This window comes from Phoca vitulina, unplaced genomic scaffold (assembly GCF_004348235.1).
Source record: "Phoca vitulina isolate PV1807 unplaced genomic scaffold, GSC_HSeal_1.0 scaffold2, whole genome shotgun sequence".
NCBI lineage: Eukaryota > Metazoa > Chordata > Mammalia > Carnivora > Phocidae > Phoca > Phoca vitulina.
In genome coordinates, this window is record NW_022589705.1 from 55,436,623 (window position 1) to 55,458,951 (window position 22,329).

At 41.4% G+C, this 22,329-nt stretch overlaps 1 protein-coding gene across 8 annotated transcripts in view; it reads left to right on the forward strand.

Annotated features, from left to right (window-relative positions):
- DAB1 (DAB adaptor protein 1) overlaps nucleotides 1–22,329 on the forward strand; it is a 1,119,086-nt gene that overhangs the window by 529,582 nt on the left and 567,175 nt on the right. For all 8 annotated transcript variants that reach the window (XM_032427988.1, XM_032427951.1, XM_032428047.1 and 5 more), the window contains one exon: nucleotides 2,502–2,575. The gene's annotated coding sequence lies outside the window, so the exon portion shown is untranslated. The remainder of the gene's footprint in view (nucleotides 1–2,501; nucleotides 2,576–22,329) is intronic.

Genomic DNA, 22,329 nt, shown 5'->3' on the forward strand with positions numbered 1-22,329 from the left:
AAAAAAAAAAAAAAAAGAAGATACTAGGAAGGGAAAAATGAAGGGGGGGAAATCGGAGGGGGAGACGAACCATGAGAGACTATGGACTCTGAGAAACAAACTGAAGGTTCTAGAGGGGAGGGGTGTGGGGGGATGAGTTAGCCTGGTGATGGGTATTAAAGAGGGGGCACGTATTGAATGGAGCACTGGGTATTATACGCAATGAATCATGGAACACGACATCAAAAACTAATGATGTAATGTACGGTGATTAACATAACATAATAAAAAAATAAATAAATAAATAAATAATTTTAAAAAGCTCCAGGTTCGAGCTTGAAGTCTATTTTGAATGCCATGCTTTCTCTCATTTTGTTTCCTTCAATAACCCTACCAGGTTGGTGTTATATTATCCCATTTTATATGTAAGAAAACTGAGCCTGACAGAGGTCAAATAACTTGTCCAAGATTTTCCATCTTGTAAAAGAGAGATGAGATTCAAACCAGATCTACCTCCAGAGAAAAATATAACTATAACTTAATATCCTGGGTCTATTTCACTAGTTTTATGAGTAAACTAAATTGAATTTGTATAAAACATTACAATAATCTATACTTTAGCTTTCATTTTCTTTGAGTAGGGAGTCAGCCAGCCCTTGCTGATTAAAACTAAAAACAAGTATCTACTTAGTGTATGTACATGTAAGTCCAAACATGTAAAATAGTTGCCATAATGGGATGTTGTTACTAGATAAATATTCCTGCCTTAAACAGATTCTTGGCCTTGGAACATATTGGAAGATCAGTAGGCTGTGATATTCCATTGTGTTGAGTTTCTCTCTCTCTTTTTTTTTTTTTTTCAGTTTCACTGTCTTCCCTGAAAAATGATTCTTTCTCTGCTTTCCATCTTCTATCTTCTGTGAATCCATATGGAACTTAACTTTTATTGTCACCAATTATTTTGAATGAACACTTTTTTTAATGTAATTTTCGTCAAGTTGGTTCCATTTATTAAGTCTTCATTCATTCATTCATTCATACATTCATTCATTCTTTTATGCAGCAAACATTAAGTGGTGACCATGAACTTGTCTCTGGGCTACATTCCCAGGAAATAAGGCTTACTAAGGCTAGAGAGAGGCAGAGGTGGAAATGGACCATCCCAGTGCAGTGTTACCTGCAGATTGGAATTGGTGCTGGAGAGCATGGAGTCTTCCATTTAATAGGGGCATGCAGGAGAAGTGACGCAGAAATGGCAATGTTGCACCTGAAACTTCTATTTGTATGTTTACTTACTGTCTAGAAAATAATGCATGATCTTTGTAGAAAACTTGGAAAGCGTAAAGACAAGAGAAAAATAACCTACAATCATGCTACAGAGAGCCACTGTTAACAGTTGGTATATTTTTTTTTATTAAGATTTTATTTATTTATTTGACAGAGAGAGACACAGTGAGAAAGGAAATACAAGCAGGGGGAGTGGGAGAGGGAGAAGCAGGCTTCCTGCTAAGCAGGGAGCCCGATGTGGGGCTTGATCCCAGGACCCTGAGATCATGACCTGAGCCGAAGGCAGATGCTTAACGACTGAGCCACCCAGGCGCCCCAACAGTTGGTATATTTTTTAAAACCAACTTCTACATGGATGCACTCAAATTTTATAATTTTATTATACATATTTTCTCATATCCTGAAAATTTTTAAAATTATTTTTATGTGTGCATAATATTCTTCCATGTAGAAATAAGTAACATTCACTTTATCATTTCCTATATGGATTGTTTCCCTCTTACAAATAACATTGTGATCATAATCTGTGTGCATAAATATTGGCCTGCATTCATGATTGTTTCCTTGAGAAGGAATCCTAAAGGTGAATTACAGATTAAAGGGTATGATCACTTTTAAGACTCTTGACATTTTCTCCGTGCCCTCTTCTTTACTGATCTCAAGGCAGAGCTCAAGCCTTTAAGAGAGTCAGATGAATTACAAATTGGAGAAGTTCTTTAAAAATTCCTACACACAGGGTACCAGGGTGGTTCAGTCGGTTAAGCGGCTGCCTTCGGCTCAGGTCATGATCTCAGAGTCCCGGGATCCAGCCCAGCATTGGGCTCCCTGCTCAGTGGGGAGTCTGCTTCTCCCTCTGGCCCTTCCCTGTCTCATGCTCTCTCTCAGATAAATAAAATCTTAAAAAAAAATTTCCTACACACTACTGTGTATGTGTAGATATGCATGTGAATGTGTACACGCATGTTCCTGGGGAAGAGACACCCACTGACACACACACATATATCCTGATCCTTAAAGGCGTTGTGTACCCCCTCTTGCAGAGTACTTAAAATAGGCTGTCTTTGTGGGTTTCTTTTGTTGGTGGTGGTGTCTTTGTTTTATCCCCCTCTGTATTTCCAGTGCCTGGTATATCGTAGGAAGTTAGTAAATGTTTCTTAAATGAAAGAGAGGGTAGAAAAACAAGACCATTAAATGATTGTTTACTTTTTTAAACATCTTGCTTTATTTGTTTTCAGCATCCAGCAAGACATGGTGGTGAACCCTGGCTCTAAATCTTCATGAGTGAGGGACTCTTTTGCACAACACAAAGGTAAATATTTGAGGCTGGTTGACTCTCGCTGGTATCAGAGAAATCTTCCTCTGTGGGAAGATGGTTCACAAATGTGTCTGAGTCCTCTTCAAGTGATGGTTTTTGTGTTTTGTGTTCCTCCTTAAAACCCCCTGGAGGGCTTATGGAGCCTTTGGGAATAGCAGCTTAGGGTGGCTTTTCTCTGGTCTACTTTGTGTTTGCAGTTAGAGAAAGGGAATATGGATTCCCTTTCTTCTTTTCTTTAAGCACCTAGTAAACATCATTAGGAGTCTCAAGTTTTCCTGTCTGGATTTTCTGCCTCTCCCAGTAGGTGGTCTCAAATTGGTTTGATTTTAAACACAACTATATTAGCTCTCCTCAAATGTCCTCTGTTTTAATATATTTACCAACAGAAGGAACCGTTCTCAATTGTTGAGACTGAAGTCAAACCATATGCAAGATAAATATTTCTACATAGAAAACAGACTTGGAGATTTACAAGCTTGAGGAGCAAGTACTGTTATTTTGAGGTCCTAAACTTTTAAATGATGGCAACACTGAAATCTCTACTTCATACAGGGAGCCAAGAAGGCACAATTGAAAATGCCTATTCTTTTGACAAATTAGAAGCATTCATTGCAGTATCTATTTCTTGTTTACCAGGGATAATGCTGAATGAATCACAGACTGGTAGATGGATGTCCCTTCTGAACACTTTTAATTAGCACTGCCTATTAGGATGAACAGAGTGTTGTTTTCCTGCCATAGATTACCCCCAGCCCCCTCTTAAATGGAATAGAAATCTTATTCTCCACAAGGTAATATTCATCTCTTCCCCAACCAGACAAGCATAGAAAATTAAACAATGGTCCATTAAAAAGCCCAGATAATGTATTTATCATTTCCAGTTTATGTGAGTTTGCAAGGCAAATAGGAGTGGGAGCTATTCGTTATGGGACCTTGGGGAACAATGGGACTCGGGAGGGAGCTGGGAAGCTGGAGGATCTGAGACTTGTAAAAATTCATTAAAAATATGAGGTGCTATTGGAGACAGAGGAAATTAATTACTCTCTGGGACTCAAATGTCACTACTCATTTAAGTGACCTGACAAGGAGGCTGAGAAACCTGTTTTGTGAGGGTTTCTGTAGTGGAGAAGGCTGGGAGCTGGGATTCCTCAGCTGTCAATTTTTGCATTTCCTTGGTGACTTATTGACATGTTAACCTGGCTTGCGCCCCAGCCTCCTCTAATGAGTAGAGTTAAATGAGAAATGGGGGCTGGGATGAAGGGGGGTGCACTCTCCCCTGTAGTTGGCCAAGTTATTCAGACCAGCTCACCAGGCACGTAAGCAGCTGCGGACCTGAGGGAAGCCTGTAATTTACCACAATGGAGAGAAGAGGCTGATCATTTGCAGCTGGACTGAGTTTGGTCTTTTATTATTGCTTTTCCATCCACAAAGCTATTCTCTGAGGTGGAGTGAATTTGGAAAGACAAATTAAGGTTTTCTACCTAAGGAGAACTGGGGAGCAGTAGCTTCTGAAAACAGTCATCTTTTCTAGATTGCCTGTCTAACAAATCTCTCTAATGCATTCTGCCTATAGACAGAGGTTGAAAATATATAGATATGTGATGACTTAAAAGTTTAAAATCAGTAAACACTCAGAATAATGGAGTAAAAGCTTTCTCAGATGTGTGCCGTCCCTAGACTGGGAATTCAAGGTTTTATTCTTGAACTCTGCTACCAACCAGCTGTGAGATGTGGCACAAGCCATCATGCTCCAAGCCTCTGTTGTATTATTTATACAATGGGAACAATGATATCCATCTTCTCTGATTGTTAAGGACCGTGTATCCAAAAGAGCTTTGAAGATTGGAAATATATGGGTGTGTAGTAGCCATATCACCTATTGGTATGTTTTGTTGTTTTAAAAGTCTTGCTTTTTAAACACAGGGGTTGCTCAGTGATCTATGTTCCTATGTGGGTCAAAGTTGAAGGGCTCTGCAGGATTCTTCTGGCTTGTTCATTTGGGGAGGGTGAATCAACAGAAGGAAGCACTGCTTTGGGGAGAAACCGTTCACATGGTGTTAAAAAAAAAAAAAAAGTGAAGCATAGCTTTGGAGGGAGTTGGAGGCCTGGATGTTCACCTCTGGGAGCAGTCCTAAGTACCATGTCTCCAATTCAAGAAAGTCCTGTCCCTTTGAAACAAAGACAAATCATGCATTGAAGGTGGTGGAAGAGATGTTTGAAGATTATTCATCTATTCCTAGAAAGAGATGATGAGAAGATAAACGAGGGCAGGGTCAATGGAAACAGAGAAGAACAGAGAACTTTGAGAGACCTTGGAGAGGAAGGAACTCCAGGCTTTCACATAGTTGGGGGCCATGCACTTTGAAGAGTGAGCAGCCCAGTGACTGAGCTGTAGAGCGTTCCCGAGGTGCTTGTAATGTCGTTAATAGAAATGTGGGAAAATGCAGGATACAGACCTTCTGCTCAAGGAGCTCAGAGAAGTAAACAATGATCATACAGACCAGACAAAAAGGCCAGAAGAGCAATGCTGGAGTCAGTGCTGAGAGGGAAGATGCCTCAGAGGATGAGCAACACTGTGCTGAGTGAGCAGGGGTTTGAGTCTGGGCATTGCACCGAGCAGCTGCTCCCAGCCACACGAAACCAGAGCCACTCAGCTGCACATTGCAGATGCTGATTTGAGAGCTGCACACTTGGCCTGTTACATTTCCTCGGCAACCAGAGTTTTGTACCCCAGCATGCACTCAGTGATTTTCCAAGGCTTCTGTGCTGTTGTGGTCTCCTGGAAGTAGACTTGAAGGACTGCCTGCCTATTTTCATTAGCCGGGCCTGCAGTGACTCATCCCAAGCATGTAAGAAGGCATCTCCAGGGACACAAGTCTGAATAATTGCTAAAACTACTGTCCCCATTCCTTGGTGTTCTTTGGAGCTTTTATGCCACTTAGCTTTTAAAACTGCTTGAAAGCCACCAGTTGACATAACTGAGCTATTGGCTCTCTATTTATTGTGTTAACTACATGTGTCCATTTGAATTCATTTACAGCCATCATGTCATCATAGTGAGATAGTAATAAGACAGGAAATTTTTTTCATACTTAGTCTTCCTCCTTTTTATCTTCCTTTGTGATTTCACCTCTTTGGTGCCTCCTATTTGCCTCCTTGTTTGTTTTATTTTCTCAGATTCTATTTACCCTTCTACTTTTCCTCTTCTGGGTATTAAAGAGGGCACATATTGAATGGAGCACTGGGTGTTATACACAAATAATGAATCATGGAACACTACATCAAAAACTAATGATGTACTGTATGGGGACTAACATAACATAATACAATAAAATTTTTAAAAAATCACACATCCTTCAACTTAGTTGGACATAGGAGATTCTTGATACTAGGGGGTTCAACTGTAAAAACTTTGAATGCCTTCTTAACCACATGGCAGCTTTCTGTATCTGGTATTTTTTATGGTGGTCATGTTGCTTTCCAAAACCAAATGTCTTAGATTGGAATCTCTGCTCCAACAGATAACAGCTGTCTGACATCGAACAAATCCACTTCTTTAAGCTTGAATTTTCACATTAGTAAATTTAAGGTAACAATACTTTTCCTACAAGATCATTATAAGAATTTAATGAGAGAATGAATGTGAGAGAGCCTGGCACATTATATATTGTCAATGAATGTTAGCGGCTGTTGCTTATAATAATATATCAGGATATATATAAATCCTTGAAATGTAAAAAGCAGAAGTGTTGATCTTTGCAACAAGGAAGGGAGACGCTAGAAAGACACTCTCCCATTCTTGGGATGGGTTTAGAAAATGGACATCCCTAGTGCTGACGGCATTGAAAGCAGCTAAACGTGTGGGTGCACAGGAAGCCTTCCGTGGCCAGACAGTGACCTGGGTGCCCAACAGTCAGAAGGCCTGTTGGGCTCCCTGAGCTTCTGCTGGGCATCTGGAGAGCATCTAAGTCAACCCTGCCCCAGATACAATATTCCTTCCAGATAGTATGGTGGTTTGTAATATGCCAGTGTGTCTGAATTGAGTTGCCTTACTCAGAATTCAGTTTCCTGTATGTTTCCAGGTAGGGTGGAACGCGGGGCAGATTCTTGGGACACTGGAGGATAGAAGGGAAGCCACAGCCCTCTGCAGTGCACGTGTGGTTGCCAATCTGCTGACTCACCTTGTCGGCACAAAGCTGCATCTGGGCCCACGACTGCTCTTCCTTTTCCCCAGATCCTCCTCCGGCTTCTCCAACTCCTCATCCAGATGTGTGTTTAGCTACTTGAGAAAAGGCCCTGGCTGCAGCAGCTCATCTACATTGACAAGCTGGGAAGCAGTGAAAGCCAAGGTTCCAGTTAGTTTTCATGGAGTTTCAGCACAAGCTTATGGGTTCCAGGCTGCTCCTGATTCTCCCTATTATTTATATCCATCTTTTTTTCCTAACTGCCTGCCCAGTGGACTTCAAGCTCTAGCATCAGACATGATCCAACAGACATACAGACTGCTTAACCAGTTCCCACAATTGCTTAAGATCAAATTCCTCTTTAAATAAATAATACATATATATTTATTTTACATATATAATATTATAAATAGTATATATCCTATATATATATATAGTATTTATTTATCAGAAGAACAGAACCAAGCACTAGAAGATTATATATGGGTTTGGGTATGTGTGTATATCTACCAGTACTTGTTTCTGCTTCTGTGGTTGATCCCCACCTGATACAGCAGCTCATAAGCTGCCCTTTCCTGTTCTACCTCCCAGCCACCATTCCTCTTTCTGTGATATGACCCAAAAGAAATTAAGTTTGTAAGCCAAAAATGTTGTTTTTCAGCCCAGGGTATATCTCACTTTCTCCTTAGGATTTCTGCCCCTCTCAACTTGAAATGCTTGCATAAACTCATTGCTGTGACCTCACCCACTGAAGTTTTTTTCTCTCTGGTTTCTCACCTTTTGAAGCTTCAGAATCAGACTTTTCATGAAATTAACCCTATAAATATGAATATACTAGAGAGGCTGTCCTAGCCATTCCATTTCCTCAGACCCATCTCCTCTTCATCCTCCTCATGCCTTGTGAAGACAAAACCTTGATTCTGAATGTTTACAAGGCACAGTGTGATATAGTGGGAGGGAAGCACAGAATTTAGAATTGAAACACCTGTGCTTGTCTTCTGCCACCACAGGGGGCTGACGAGTCTGCTTGTTATGTAGTTCTGAGGGCCTCAGTTTCTTCAGCTGTAAAATAAGTCTACTAATACCTGACCTGCCTGTTCTCAGGCCCTCTGTGAGGCCAGTGATTCCTGAGCAGCTCTGGATGTTTGAGGCCCTTTCTTCTTGATATCTGTTTTCCCAGTCTCAGATTAACTCACACATAGGTTAATGAAATGCCAATTATGATCAGATATTGAACCATAAAATTCACAAGACAGTAGCCAATCAGGGCACTCTTATTTTTTAATGAAAATAAATACCTTGAAATAGTTATAACCTAAATTCTTATACTATTCAGGGTCTACCATGGTAACTTTTTGTCTAAATTGTTTCTTGAAGATTTCGGTTGAAGAAATTGAGTGAACAGTGGTTCCTTTTAAGATGGGTATATAGATCAAAATCACTTATAAAAAATATTACAGAGCCGACCAAAAAGGGCAAAACACTTAAATATGCAAGAATGACTAAAAATTTCTCTTGTTTGAACCAGAGTTTAAAACTAATAAAAATCAAATGCAAAAAGTAGAACAGGACAGAACAACCTATTATCAAGATGACTGCAAAAAGGAGCTCAAAGTTATAATGAAGCGAGTTTTAAAAAGTGACACAACCAAGTGATAAAATCAAGAACCTACAAATGAAACTGTTATGAATGGATAACGTAGATATCCATTCAAAGAAAGAGCCTCTCTGTCCTCTCTGGCAGAGGAGGCTTTCCATGTGAGTGGGACAGATGACTCTGGGACCATCCTATTCATCAGTGCAGCATGGGCAACCAATCATGAGCTCACAAACCTGAACAGTTAGAAAAACCTCTGTAATTGGCAGGTATATGGCTGCCACATAAAGATGTGGAGGATGTGTGTGACAGCTGAAAGCCACATTTGTGGCCAACCCTCACCCTGCTCCCCTGCACACATTTATCATTGAACAACAGCCAAAGTTGAAGAAGTAGCTGGCTTACCCTCCCCCTCGCTGCATGTGTGCACACGCGTGCACAAACACACTCATGCACACACACCCTGCCTTCTCATGATGATCAAAGGAGTGCTATAACGCCATGACTGGCACATGGTGGGTCCTCAAGAAAGTGTTTGTTGGATGGGTGTGTGTGTTAATGAATTGCCAAGGAACTCAAGGGGAAAGTCTAGGAATATCAGTAGACATTATGACAGCATCCTGGACAAAATGAAATGGAGAAAAAAATGAGCAGGAGAATTACTTTACCAGAGATTTAACATGTTGATGTTCATAACACCTCACCTGCCAAAGGTATCCTATTCAAAATGAACGAAGCAACAGAACAGGACTCAATTGACACAGCTGGAGAAGGTCTGCCTGCGTGTGAAGAGCTGAATGTTATCTGCAGGCAACGGATGGAGTTGTAACATGAGGATTCTTATTTTTAGTGTTGGGGAGAAAATGAATTTGAACCAGAAGACACCGAGGGTTGATAAGAGAAGATCAGGGCTGGAGGGAGGGAGTGGATATATAATAAGCACAGACCAAGAGCAAAGAACTAGAATAGAGGGAGGCCTGTGGAAGGGGATCTTGTTATTTCAGAGTGGCACAAGAAAACATAATGAGGCCGCCAGGGCATCTGGTCAACCCCAGGCCCCCACTGCTTGGGACAAGTTACGTCAGAGTAGACCCCTAAGGGTTAGGGAATCACTTTCCCATGGGTGACGAAGACCAGCAACAATCCTGTGTGAACATGTCTGCCTCCTTTGGGGAATGGGGAAATTCTTTATGAAATCACTTAACATGGTGTGCATACTTGTCTGTTTGCATTCTTTTCTTACTCTTTATGTTCTATGGTGCCAGGTCCATGGTTTTTTGGATTTTTTATTTTTTCCAAATCTTTATTTCTAACCTCTAAGAATTAAAAAAGAAATCATTGAACCCAGACAGGCTGAAATCTGTGATCTGCCCACTATTTCCCTAACCTTCAGAGCCTACAATTGAGTAGATGCTCCCTAAAGATTTCTTGGAGAGAAGGAGGGGTGATAGATAGTGATAATAAGGTAGAGAAGAAAATTTGGGTACAAACAGACTTTCACAAGATCTTTTCTGAACAGATGGTAGACAAATGGGCCTCACACATGTATTCTTCAGAGATCATCCAGGATGGACTGAACCACACAGAGAGGGAACTGGGAGAGAGTTACACCACTCAACTTTGGGATACATCCCCAGGGAAGCCAGACTGTAACCAAAGTGTAAGAATGTCAGAATGTCGGGAGAGGGAATGAGACCAAGTCTTAGGTAAAGCAGAAAACTCTGCTGGCTGGCTCTTCTGCAGTGAACTCACCCTTCCCCATCTACCCTGCCTCTCCCCTCAGGCCTCGTGTTGCTAGTTTTACCCCTGTAGCAACCTTAGAAGAAATTCTTTTCATGTCTAGGGATGAGAAAATTAAAACTCACATTCATAGTTTAGTGAAAGTCACTAATGCCAGGAATGAGTTTGAGTGCAAGTCATCAGGATTAATCTACCTAGGCACCAAATATTGTGAGAGTGTCTAAATTTGCTGCAAGATGATTCTCTTACAGGAAATTTCTATAGGAATTTTATTTGACAGCCAATTTTGTTGAGGCCAAGCATGTATCTTCCTGTGAACGTTACCAGGGGAAATAAAAAGACCATCCAGAGCTTGTGTGCCCCTAGATTTTCACCTTTCTGTGTTTAACACGCAGTTTTAATGTTCCTGAAATGCTGGTGTCTTTATTTATCAGCATCTCTTAGCTGGGGACACTAGTTCTGGGTGTCCCATTGAAGGTAATGCTTCCAGATGGCTTACAGATTAGGTTCAATAAAATGTAGTCATTCTTCTCTTTTAGTGAGTTCTTGGTGCTGAACCAATTTGACTTACCTAACATCCTGTTTGAGTTGTTAAATCCTAAACATGGATTGATTAGAACAGGGGAAAGGCTCTCGGGTTAATGCATTGAGCTTTTTGAAGTGGATAAAAGAACCACTTTGGAACTAAAAACCTGACTTAATGTTCACTTTGCCACTTGTCTGTGTGGACTTGGTTTCCTCTGTCTCTTTCCTCTCTTGCTCATGCAGCCGCAATCCCCTCACCTGTAAAAATGGGAGTCAGAGGTGACTGTGACAAGCAAGTGGTAATATACAGGTGAAAATATTTGGTAAAGTATAAATAGTTATAGAAATATAAGTTGGTGTTATACAGTCAAATAAAAAAACATGAATAAGAGGGCATTACATTCCTGGAAACATACTCCTTCATTTAGAAATTTTAAGAAAAAAAAAAATGGCATCAGGACATTCTAGGACTAGAAGGGATCTCAGAGATTATCTACTGCCATTTCCTTTTTGACAGATGAGGAACTTGAGTCTCCAAGCGAGGTAGTAACTTGTGTTAAATCACGTAGCAAATGCTACGCAGAGCTGAAACTGAACCTCATGTGACTTGCTTCTCTGTTCTTCTCCTTCTGCCGACGAGCCTCTACTCCTTCCCTCTCATGCTTCTGCAGACCTACCGTGGCCCTTGATGGAACTACTCAAACCAAGAACGTCAGACCTCACATGCCAGGGAGAAAGCCCATGCCCTCCATGCCTGTCTTTTCCAGTGTATTTATGGGGACTTTCTTCTAGCTGCAATTAGAAGAATGAATGTTGTAGGCTTTGGAAAGATGGCCTATCGAGTGTGATTTCTGCTGGACTTTGTAGAGTTCATCCTTTCAGCACTGAAGGGAATGTTGAAAGTACAGCTCGATTCTGTCTCTGAAATATACTGAAACATATCCTTCCCTCTCCAATGCATTAGACTATAAGCTCCCTCAGGGCAGGGACCTGTCTGTCTCCCCTTTTGCAGTACATCCCCAGTGCCTAGCACAATGGGTGGCTCATAGCAGATGCTGAGAAGGTATTCGTTCAATGAAAGCATGACTCTCAGCTGCCATTGCCTTTGCTCAAGGTCAGATTGTTTTATGAGCATCATAAGTGCTTAGCCTTTAGTCTCACTCCTTCCAAACCCTCTTTTGCATCACCCTCTGAGTAACCTGCTAAATACAGAGATAAAAAGGGCACTCCTCTGCTGAAAACTTGTCAGTGGCTCCCCTTTGCCGAGTGGAATTGGAAAAGTGCCTTAATGGAGACTTTAAAGGTCTTCATAATCTGGCCCTGTCCTAACTTCCCAAATTTATCTGTAGAATCTTCTCTCTCTGCCATTCCCACCTTTCAGCAGACACACGGGCGCACGCATGCATGCACGGGCCTGTAATTATTTTCTTCTACCTGGAATGTCCTATCCTGCCTTTACCATATGGTGGACTCCTACCTATCAAACCGCTTCCAGAAGCCCATTCCCTACCTGCTTTGGTGTCTTCCTCAGGGACTAGGCAGATTCCTCCAGCGGAGGAGCTGTATCTTTAATCCCTGTGGATCAGAAAATGGGAGACAGTCCTGAACTGTTGCCCCCACCCTTCGGCACGGCAGATTATGGAGATGAGGTCAAAACTAAGCTGAGTTGTAACGAGAGCAGTATTTGTGCCAGACCGAAATGGAGAGCACCAAGAAAGGAATGGTTTGTGTGCCAGAGTCTGGAGCAGAGTGTGGCTGGCTCACCCTCTCAGAGGACGCGCTTTCTCAGCAGGTCCCAGCCACGTCTCTGACACTCCTCACCCAGGACTGCGGAAAACCTGTCCTGCATACAAAGAAAATTATACAAACACTGAGTTTGATCTCCTCATTTAACTCTAATAAAGTTATCACACATGATAGATTGTTTTTATTAATGAAAAGTAACCAAAATGTCATGCTTTTGTAAGCAACTTTTTGATTGTTTATATATTCATTAATTTTAATTTTAAAACTAATCTAAACATATTACATGATGTTTAGAAGTAAGAGAAAAAAACAAACAAAAAATAACCATGATCCATCATTTGGGTGTGTTTCTCCCAGTCTTTATGTAGATATATTTTATATGACTGTTATCAGATTATACATATAAATATAAAGTCTGGTTTGTTTGTTTCACTAATATCATAAGCATTTCTTATGGTGCAAGATACTGTTCATATCAATCACTTTAAATAACTGAGTAATATTCCATCGAGTAAATGGACTATTATTGGGTGGATCCACTGTAATTCATTTAGTCATTTCCATATTGCTGAAGGTCAATTTCCTTGCAATATTTCACTTTTGTTGGTAATACATGAAAATTCCTTCATACACAAAAATATCCCCCCTTTGGGGTTATTTCCTTAAATGACTCTGACCCCCATTACTAATTTGCAAACACTTCCCCTGTTAAAACCATTCAGTAGCCCCTCCCATCCTCCTCCCTCCAAGGTGAAATTTAACCCCTTGTTCCATAAGAAGGAATTTGAAGACAGAGGGATTTGAAGTCCCAGCATCCTATGTTGATCACCCCTGCATCTCCTGGTATCCCCAAACCCCTGATCTGCCTGTTGTTCTAACACACATCAACCTGCCCTTTCCTCTCTGTGCTGGTGCTCAGGCTGGCCCTGCAACCTCACTATACCAACGCTTTGCCTCAAACTCATACCAGATGGCACCTCCTCTAAGAAGCCTTTGCTGGCTCCAGGGAGGCGGTTTAGGCCCCCCTCCCCAGAGATTCCAAGATTCCCTGCGCATATCTCTGTCATCACCCTTATCACACTGTGTTGAAAATGCATGACTCACTGAAGCTGGTGAATCTTTTTCATTGTGTCCCCAGTTACTAGCATAGTACTCAACACATAGTTAAGTGTGGAATATCTGATAAGCAAACCTATCAATAGATTTGGCAACTGGGACATCCCTGCAATTTATGGAAAGAGTAAAATACTCGATTTGCAGAGGACTGACAGAGAGTAGATGTCTCCTCTTATCCCATTTTTTAAAAAAGATTTATTTATTTATTTATTTATTTATTTATTTATTTGAGAGAGAGAATGCGCACAGAGGGAGAGGGAGAAGCAGACTCCCCACTGAGCAGGGAGCCTAATGCAGGACTTGATCCCAGGACCCTGAGATCATGACCTGAGCCAAAGGCAGACACTTAACTGACTGAGCCACCCAAGTGCCCCCTCTTATCCCGTTTTATAGTGGCATGATATGTTACTAGTAAAGTACAGAGGAGAAAGACTAGAAGTGGGATTGCTGTAAAGACATTGAATACTGAAAGATACCAAACCCCAACTCACTTATGCATATCCTTACAAATATTTAACATTTTATTATTTAGAAATTTTATCATGCTATCTCATGGCTTCAAATGCCATCCATATGCTAATGTTTTCCACATTTCTATCTCTAACCCTCTCACTCTCCTGAACTTAGAACTCATGATTCCATCTGCACCCCTAAATATTTCCACTGGATGTTGGCTAGGCAACTCCAACTTCAAGAATAATCAAACTCTTGTTATCCACCCCAGCTACTCCTTCCACAGCCTTCCCCATCTTAGTGCATACAACTCTGGTCTTCCAGATGCTCAGCCAAAGACCCTGGAGTCACCATTGACACGACCCCCCTTCTTTCCTACTCCATATCCCATCCACAAGCACGCTGAGCTGGCTCAACCTTCAACCTCCATTCAGAATTGAGCCCCTTCTCACCATTCTCTACTGCTACCACCCTGATCTGAGCAGCTACCATCATTTTCCTGGATTATTTTAATAACCTCCTACCTCATTTCTTCTTAGCTTCCAACCTTGCCCTCATATTTAACACACCCAAGCAAAAGTGTCCTTTCAAGCATCCCATCTTTACTTAAAGCCTTCTAATGGCTGTCCTTCTGGAAGTCTTTGCATGGTTTTTAATTTCCTGGGGCTGCCATAACAAAATACCTCAGACTGGGTGGCTTAAACAACAGTCATTTATTTTCTTGAAGTTCTAGAGGTTAGAAGATCCAAGATCAAGGTGCTGGCTACTTTGGTTTCTGGTGGGAGCTCTCTTCCTGGCTTGTGGATGGCTGCCTTCTCTCTATGTCCTCACATGGCACTTCCTCTCTGTACACGCAGATAGCTCTTCTTATAAGGACACCAGTCCTATTGGATTAGGGCTCAACCCTTATGACCTCATTTAACCTTAATTACCTCCAGAAAGGCCCTATCTCCTAATATCATCACATTGAGCATTGGGGCTTTCATGTATGAATTTGAGGGGACACAACTGAGTACATACCACATGGCCTATAAATTCCCAAGTGATCCAGGGTATGCTCACTCCACCTCCCTCAGCTGCTCCAGCCAAACTGGGCTCCTTACAGCATCTTGAACACCCCTGACATGCTCCTATCCCAGGGATATTAGACTGTCCCCACACCTGGACTCTCCTCCAAACACCTGCCTGACTCCCCCTTTGTGTCCTTCACGTCTCTGTTCAAGTGAAGCCGCTTATTGACTATTTCTTCCTTGACTATTTCTACAAAATAGCACAGCTGCTCCACCTCAGCCCCATCCTCTTCACCTGGCCTTACTTCTCCCTAAATCCTTTCCATTACCTGACTTCATGTATTTGTTTGTGTACTCATCTTTCCCTCTTCCACTCTAGTGGCAGAAATAAAAGCTCCATGAGGGCAGGAATTCTATCCTTGTTTGTTTCCAAGTGTATTACTGGCACTCAGAATAATCTGGACACATAAAAGATGCACAATAAATACTTGTTGAATGAGTGAATGGATGAATAGAAATTTTGTTCACATTCATTATCTTCTTTCAGCCTCAAACAAAACCTGGAAGAGGATGGGGGAGATAGTTGTTCTCTTTTCACAGATGAGGAAAACTAGTATTCATCAGAGTTAGATTTCATATATGTAGTGATAATTTCATTTGCCAAGTGCTTGATATTGCCAAGGGATATGCATACTATCATACTTGCTTTCATTTCATCCTTGGACTAATCCTAAAAGATTATATAATATTATCCCTATTTTAATACAACTACGCCTTAGAAAGTTTCAATAACTTGCCCAAGGGAACCACCACTAGGTGACTGCCAAGATATAAACCCTAATCTGACTTCAAAGAGCTTGTTTTTATCTCTTATTATGGTTCATATCCTTTTAGCACAAGACCATGTACCAGATACTATGCTAACTGTGATGTATGGACCACTATTATCTTCACTTTACAGATGAGATAACCAAAGCTCTTGTTAACTTGTCCAGGGTCACATCCCATTGACCTAAAAGTCTGACTGTCAACAGCAAGCCATCTCCCTCAAAGAGCTGGTGTTGGGCTGGGCACTCCTTACTTTCCCTTTCTCTGCCTTTATGCACAAACTGCCTCAATTAGCCCCAGGTCCAGGATTCCCTAACCGTGACACACCTTAAGTTTATATTTGCAATTCTGATCTCGGTAGACCTTGGTGAAACAGAAAGCTTTGACTGATAAAGCAAATTAATATGTTGATTAAGAATATTGACAAATGTTATATGGCCTAATCATTTTTAAAAGAAAGCATCATCTTAGGGAGCCTGGGTGGCTCAGTCAGTTAAGCATCTGACTCTTGATTTTGGCTCAGGCCATGATCTCAGGGTCATGGGATTGAGCCACATGTCGGTCTCTGTGCTCAGCGAGGAGTCTGCTTGGCATTCTTTCTCCCTCTCCCTCTGCCCAGATGAGGTCTGCTGCTCTGTACCCATTCTCTTTCTTCTTAGATACCTGGTAAAATATATGTGTGATTCATGCAACCTCTCTCGCTGCCCTAATGGCACAGCTTAGGTCAATATTGGAGAAGGATAATTGAATCTATTTTTCAGACTTTCATCAGTAGGCTCTATTCTGGGCATATATTATTTGAATTGTGAGAATCAGACATTTCTTTAAAGTGGAGTGTTGGGCTGCACTAGAAAGATTATTAAAAGACATCAAGTGCCAGCCTTAGAAATATATAGGGCACCTAGATTCCTCACTCTGTCCCTCACCTCACAGCACAAAGCCTATTCAAACCCCTTTCCAGGATCGGGCTTCTTCCCTCAGCCCGTCCTATGTAGCCTGCCCTTGCCGCACACTGGCTTTCTGGTACTGGGCCAGTGGCTCTCCAAGTGTGGTCCCAGGACCCGTGGCATCAGCATCACCTGGGACCTGGGATCACTTATTAGAAATGCAAATTCTCAGGCTCTGCCCCAGACCCACATAAGCAGAAACTCTGGGGATGGCACCTGTTTTTACAGGCCCTCCAGGTGATTCTGATGCAGGCTCAGGTTGGACAGCCCCAGTATTAGGAAAGTGTCACTTCTCCACCCCACCCCATCCCTAGGCTGGCCCATGCCTCACAAGGACACAGCTGCTCAAGATCTTGCTCCTTGGCTGCAACCACAACAGAAGAGACAAAGAGTTTGACTGGGGGACTCGGTTCCTGGCATGCATGGTTCACAGTTTTGAGCCTGGTTTAGGGAACAGTATTTTTAACTGCAAAACATACAGATAGGGCACCTTTACTGAGTCATTGCTGTCTGCTTTAGGAAAAACTTATGACTAACCTTTCCTATTTTGATCATATCTGTACTCCTATCTAAAAGACCATAATAAGAAGCATTGTTTAATCAAACATATTTTATTTGCTTAAAACTACAACTCCTGTTGAAAAATAGCAATCCCCTAGGTTCTACACATGCACTGCTCTGAGACCCATCATTTTAGCTTCTTCTGCTGCTATTTAACTCCATATTTCTAAATAGCACACATCTGTTGCTGTCAATTTCAGGCATTACCTCTTGGCTTCCTCTTACTGTAATTAAGAATTCATTTTCCTTTCTGTCACCCCCCTCATCCAGTTTTCCTCTCCACTGTTTCAGCTCTGCCCCCACCTTCCTCTGCCTCTCCCTTCCAGGTGCTGACTCCCCTGGCTGAATTAGTGAATATTGTTGGCATTCAAGCCTCCTACCCATCCCACCCTAGACAGTCGGGTCTTAACTTCCTCCACTCTGCTAAGTACACACCACCCGTCCTTTTGCTTCCAGGCTCCTAGAGTACTCTGAAATCTCTTCTCTGCTGTGCTAATCCCATGTTAACCTAGAAGTCCCTCATGCTAAACTCACACCAAGTTATGCACAAACACCGTTAAGAGAAGATTTACTTTTCTGGCTTTTTTTTTTTTTTTAATAACAGCTTATTTTTAGTAACTTATCTGCTAATAATTTGTACCAGAATAGTATTCCTTTTTACATTTTTATAAATTAATATTTTCAACTGATGTTTTGTATTATAGTTATAAAATTCTGTTTTTAAAATGCCAGTTAAATGCTATAATTTTTAAAACTCATTTTACCACTCTCTCACTTGGGATATGCTGAGTTCTTAGGTTTAAGATGATAATACTAATAATCACTTTGCTTGAGAGGCATATAGCATCCTGAACTCCTACCACATAGCAGGGATGATTCTAAACCCTTGACATATATTAATCACATAATTCTTTTTACCGTTGTGTTAGTTCAATGTGCCCTGTTGTTAACACCATTGTACAGATGAGAAAATTGAGTCACACGAGGTTAAATAATTTGCGCTGAGTTCTACAGCTATGCAGTCCTACATTTAACCACCTCTTACAACAATTCCTGGTGTGTAATGTGGAGCCCTCAGAGATGACCTAATATTTCATCCTTACAGCAGATCTGTAATTTAGGTAGAGTAGGTGCCTGGCCCCCCTATTTCCCATGTACTTCCAGACCATCATCTCCTATCCCTGCAGGTTGTCCCCTTAGAAGTCCATCGTGGAATATTTGTCATACCTGTCCCACTTCCCTGATCAATAAGTCTGACAGCTCTCCTGATGCCACTGTCTGAGTACGGTCTACCTGAAGGCCCTATATCCTGCTAACATTAAGCAGGGAAAGTACCAGTCTTGAGTGAGAGAAAAGTCAGACCCCTTTTCTTCTGCTGATTTAGGCTGTTGACCACCCCCTCCTTTGAGTCCCAGTACATTTCCCTGCCTAATGTCCTATTAATTTCAGAATGGCTAACTCCATTTTAGTGATTACAATGCTGCAGCAAGATAATAATTCTGTTATTTCAGTATTTATTTTACATACTATTAATATTTTATTTTGAAACTGCACAGAATTTATAAAATAAAAAGCTCAAAGAAACTAAATTATTTAATATACTTTAAATATAAAAACATATAAATATGTTACAAACATCGGGGAAAATGTAAATTTACAAAAGATAAACATTCTAGCTATAATATAAATTATTGGCAAATAAAAATTCATTAAGATAAATATTCAAAATATAAAAAGCATATAACTCGGGAAAACCTAATCAGTTACAGAAGTTGAAAATGAAAATATTGTTTGCTCTTTTTAAATATATGCTAGTTAAAAAATAAAGTGGGTCAATGACATCACTGGGTTGAAAACATATTTTGGTGCAAGCTTTTCTTGCTGAAGACGCTCTTGTGATTTTCTGACTAGTCTGAAGAATGGTGAAGGGGATACTTAGGGCCTAACCCTAACTATTTTAATCCAGGTTTCATCTTCAAATAATTCTCTCTCTCATGTGATATTTACAGAGGAATTCTTGTTTGAACAACTCCTTCCCCCTGCCCACCCCAAAAAAGACTATGTTTTGTGTCAATAAGGAGCTCCATGGCCCACCCCAGCCCCACCCCTGCCAAAGCAAACAGTTGATTTGTCTTCCTCTTCCCCATTTTCATCGTACATATTTGGTAAATCTGATGCAGGAGGACCTGTGCTCATTTCCAACCATCACATTCATATTCTACTTTTCAGAAATTCTTTTCTTTGAAGTGCAATAATAATTATTCCTTCAATAGGAGCCTTGCAAGACCAAATGTAGTTGCTTATTGCTATTCACACAGGCCTGGAGCTGTCTAGACTTGTCTTTTCGCACAATTTGAATAATTGAACCATTGATCTTGCTCTCTAGATATTAATAAATCAAATTTCAGATTTTTTAAAAATTAAAATAGCACACCAACAAATACATGGGATATTTCTGTACTTAAAAAGAGCACAGTGTACCACTGTCATACCACAATTTGGTATTCACTGCTTGCTCCTTACATGGAGTACCTAGCATGCTTGGAGGCTAGGGCTCCTTTGTCCAAATGGGGAAAATGGGGCTCGAGTAAGTGAAGTATTACGCTGAGGTCAGACAGCAAGTGCCAGCACTGACATTTGAACCCCGTTGTTTGGACTCCAAAGTCAGAGTACCCTCTGCTGTCTCTGTTCAGTAAGCTACCCAGCCACTTTTATATAAATAGACTCCATATTATCTGCCCTTTGGGTGAAACAATTGACCTGCATTTTTTCCCAGCAGAAATACTTAGCTCTAAGAGGCATTTTTCTGAGGTGAGCATTGTTGAACACCAGAATGGGCTCTTGTGGCAGGTGATAAAATTTCCTCTTCCGTCATTTTCAAAAATAACCAAGATGAGGAGTTTTGAAATTTACACAAGTTCCAGATGACTCTCTTGAGGTCTTCCCACTCTATGGTTGTGCAGGTCTATGAAAATTAAGATAGTTCAAATCTGGACTCAGTTCTTCTGATACCTGATCCTTTAGCTGTTTGTTACCTTACAAATGAAACATCTGGATAACAGAAGTGAGTGACTTTCTCTCTCTTGTTTTTGAGCTTTGTGTAACCCCAGACTTCGCTCTCTGTTGTGCCATTATCAAAGCATCCAGGTGGAAGGGATATCTCGAGAAATTGGAAATAATCTTGGTTGTCTTTCTTCTATTTGCTCCTTTCATCTCTTCTCTGTTTAATAAGCACAAAGTAAACACAGAACTGATTTTTTTTTATTCTGAAATGTTATGAGCATTAAGCTCTGAGTATTATCATGGGAATGCATTTCATTTGAACTCCAAGGAGGCTTAATGTAAATTTTTAAAGGAAAACCTCAACATTAGTAATGCTGTGATAATTTCTCTTCGCAACGGTGGATCTAGAAGGCCTCCTTCTGGCAGGTCAGATGTTTCCAAATCATTTTTGGGTTTTTGGGTCCTTGAGGTCTCTGTAGAGTGCCATCCTGACTACCTCGGCAGCATTTCGGAAGATTTGAGACTGTTTGGTGGTGGAAATTTCTATCATCAGTCAGTCACCCACTGGGTACCAGATCCCGCAGTGGGCTCTCTACCTGGCTTCTTTATTTAACTCAGACACTTCTACCAACTAGTTCATATTATCCCGCTTTACTATGAAGGCAACTGTAATTCAGAGCAGTTGAGTGCCTTGCGCATAAGTGACAGGACTGGAATTTGAATCGAGGCTGCCTGGTTCCTGCACTCAGGCACTTCCCACTGGAGCACACTGTCTCAGCACTTCTAACCCCTGGCCAGTCACCTTCGGTCCTGCTTCTCAGGTCTGTACGCCTGGGTTCTGGATCTGAGCTTAAAGTCGGTCAAACCATTCCTTTCACTTGATAGCCTCCCAGCCTTCTGCTCACTCGCCTTGAAGATACTCAGCTGGTTTCTTTGGAGAAACCCAACACATTCCATCCTTCACCGCTGAATCATCTTATAAGCCTGCTCTGCCCGCTGCACCTACCCACTTCTGGGTGATGGGGATATAAAGAAGAGAGCCTCCCAGGTGAAAAGTTCCTAGTCTAAGCATCAGGAGAGCAGATGAGTACGGCCTGGAGAAAAGATCATTGTAACACGGTACCGCGCATGGCATAAAGAGGAATAAGCAGTGTGATAGGAGAATCACTACAGTTCACTTTACCTGGGAAAATCTGGAAAGGCTTTCCAGAGGGCATGATATTGGAGCCCGGTTTTAAAGATGTTTGGGATGGGCTGAATTGTGTTCCCCCAAAATTCATATGTTGAAGCCTGACTCCCAATGAGACTACACTTAGAGATAGGACTTCTAAAAATGTAATCAAGGTTAAATGAGGTTCATGGGTGGGCCCTAACCCAATCTTACTGGTGTCCTTATAAGAAGAGGAAACTCAGACACCCAGAGAGACACCAGGCATGTATCATACAGAGAAGACATCATGTGAGGACACAGCATGAGGGCCGCCATATGCAAACCGAGGAGAGAGGCCTCAGGAAAAACGAAGCCCGTAGACACCTTGACCTCAGACTCCCAGCCTCCAGAGCTGTGAGAAAGAAATTTCTGTTGTGTAAACCACCCAGTCTGTGGTATTTTGTTATGGCGGCGCCTGCAAATGAATACCTTGCTCCAAAACTCTTCCTCCTTTTCCTTCTTAATTGAGTGGTGTTAGTTCCTATGTTATTCCACTAATACCTGTCACACCTCCCGCTCTCTCCCCTCCCTACCTCTGTTGTGCTCTGGAGGACCCAGGCATGTTTCTGTAGTTAATGATAGGTAGGTGGGTTTTTCCTGTGAACACGCCAGCCAGCGGCCATGTGAAATCCACAACAGTTTACAAGTATTGATACTGACAGGGCACAAAGAGCTCCTGGCCATTTATAAGGAATGTATGTGTTTCTGGTGTATTTTATGTAATCTTTTCTAAAAATAAGCTTAGAATTCCTACAACATGCAACAGTAAATGTGTCACTTTTGTGTCGTGCAATATGGAGCAGAGAGCTACTCATAAGAATTATACGT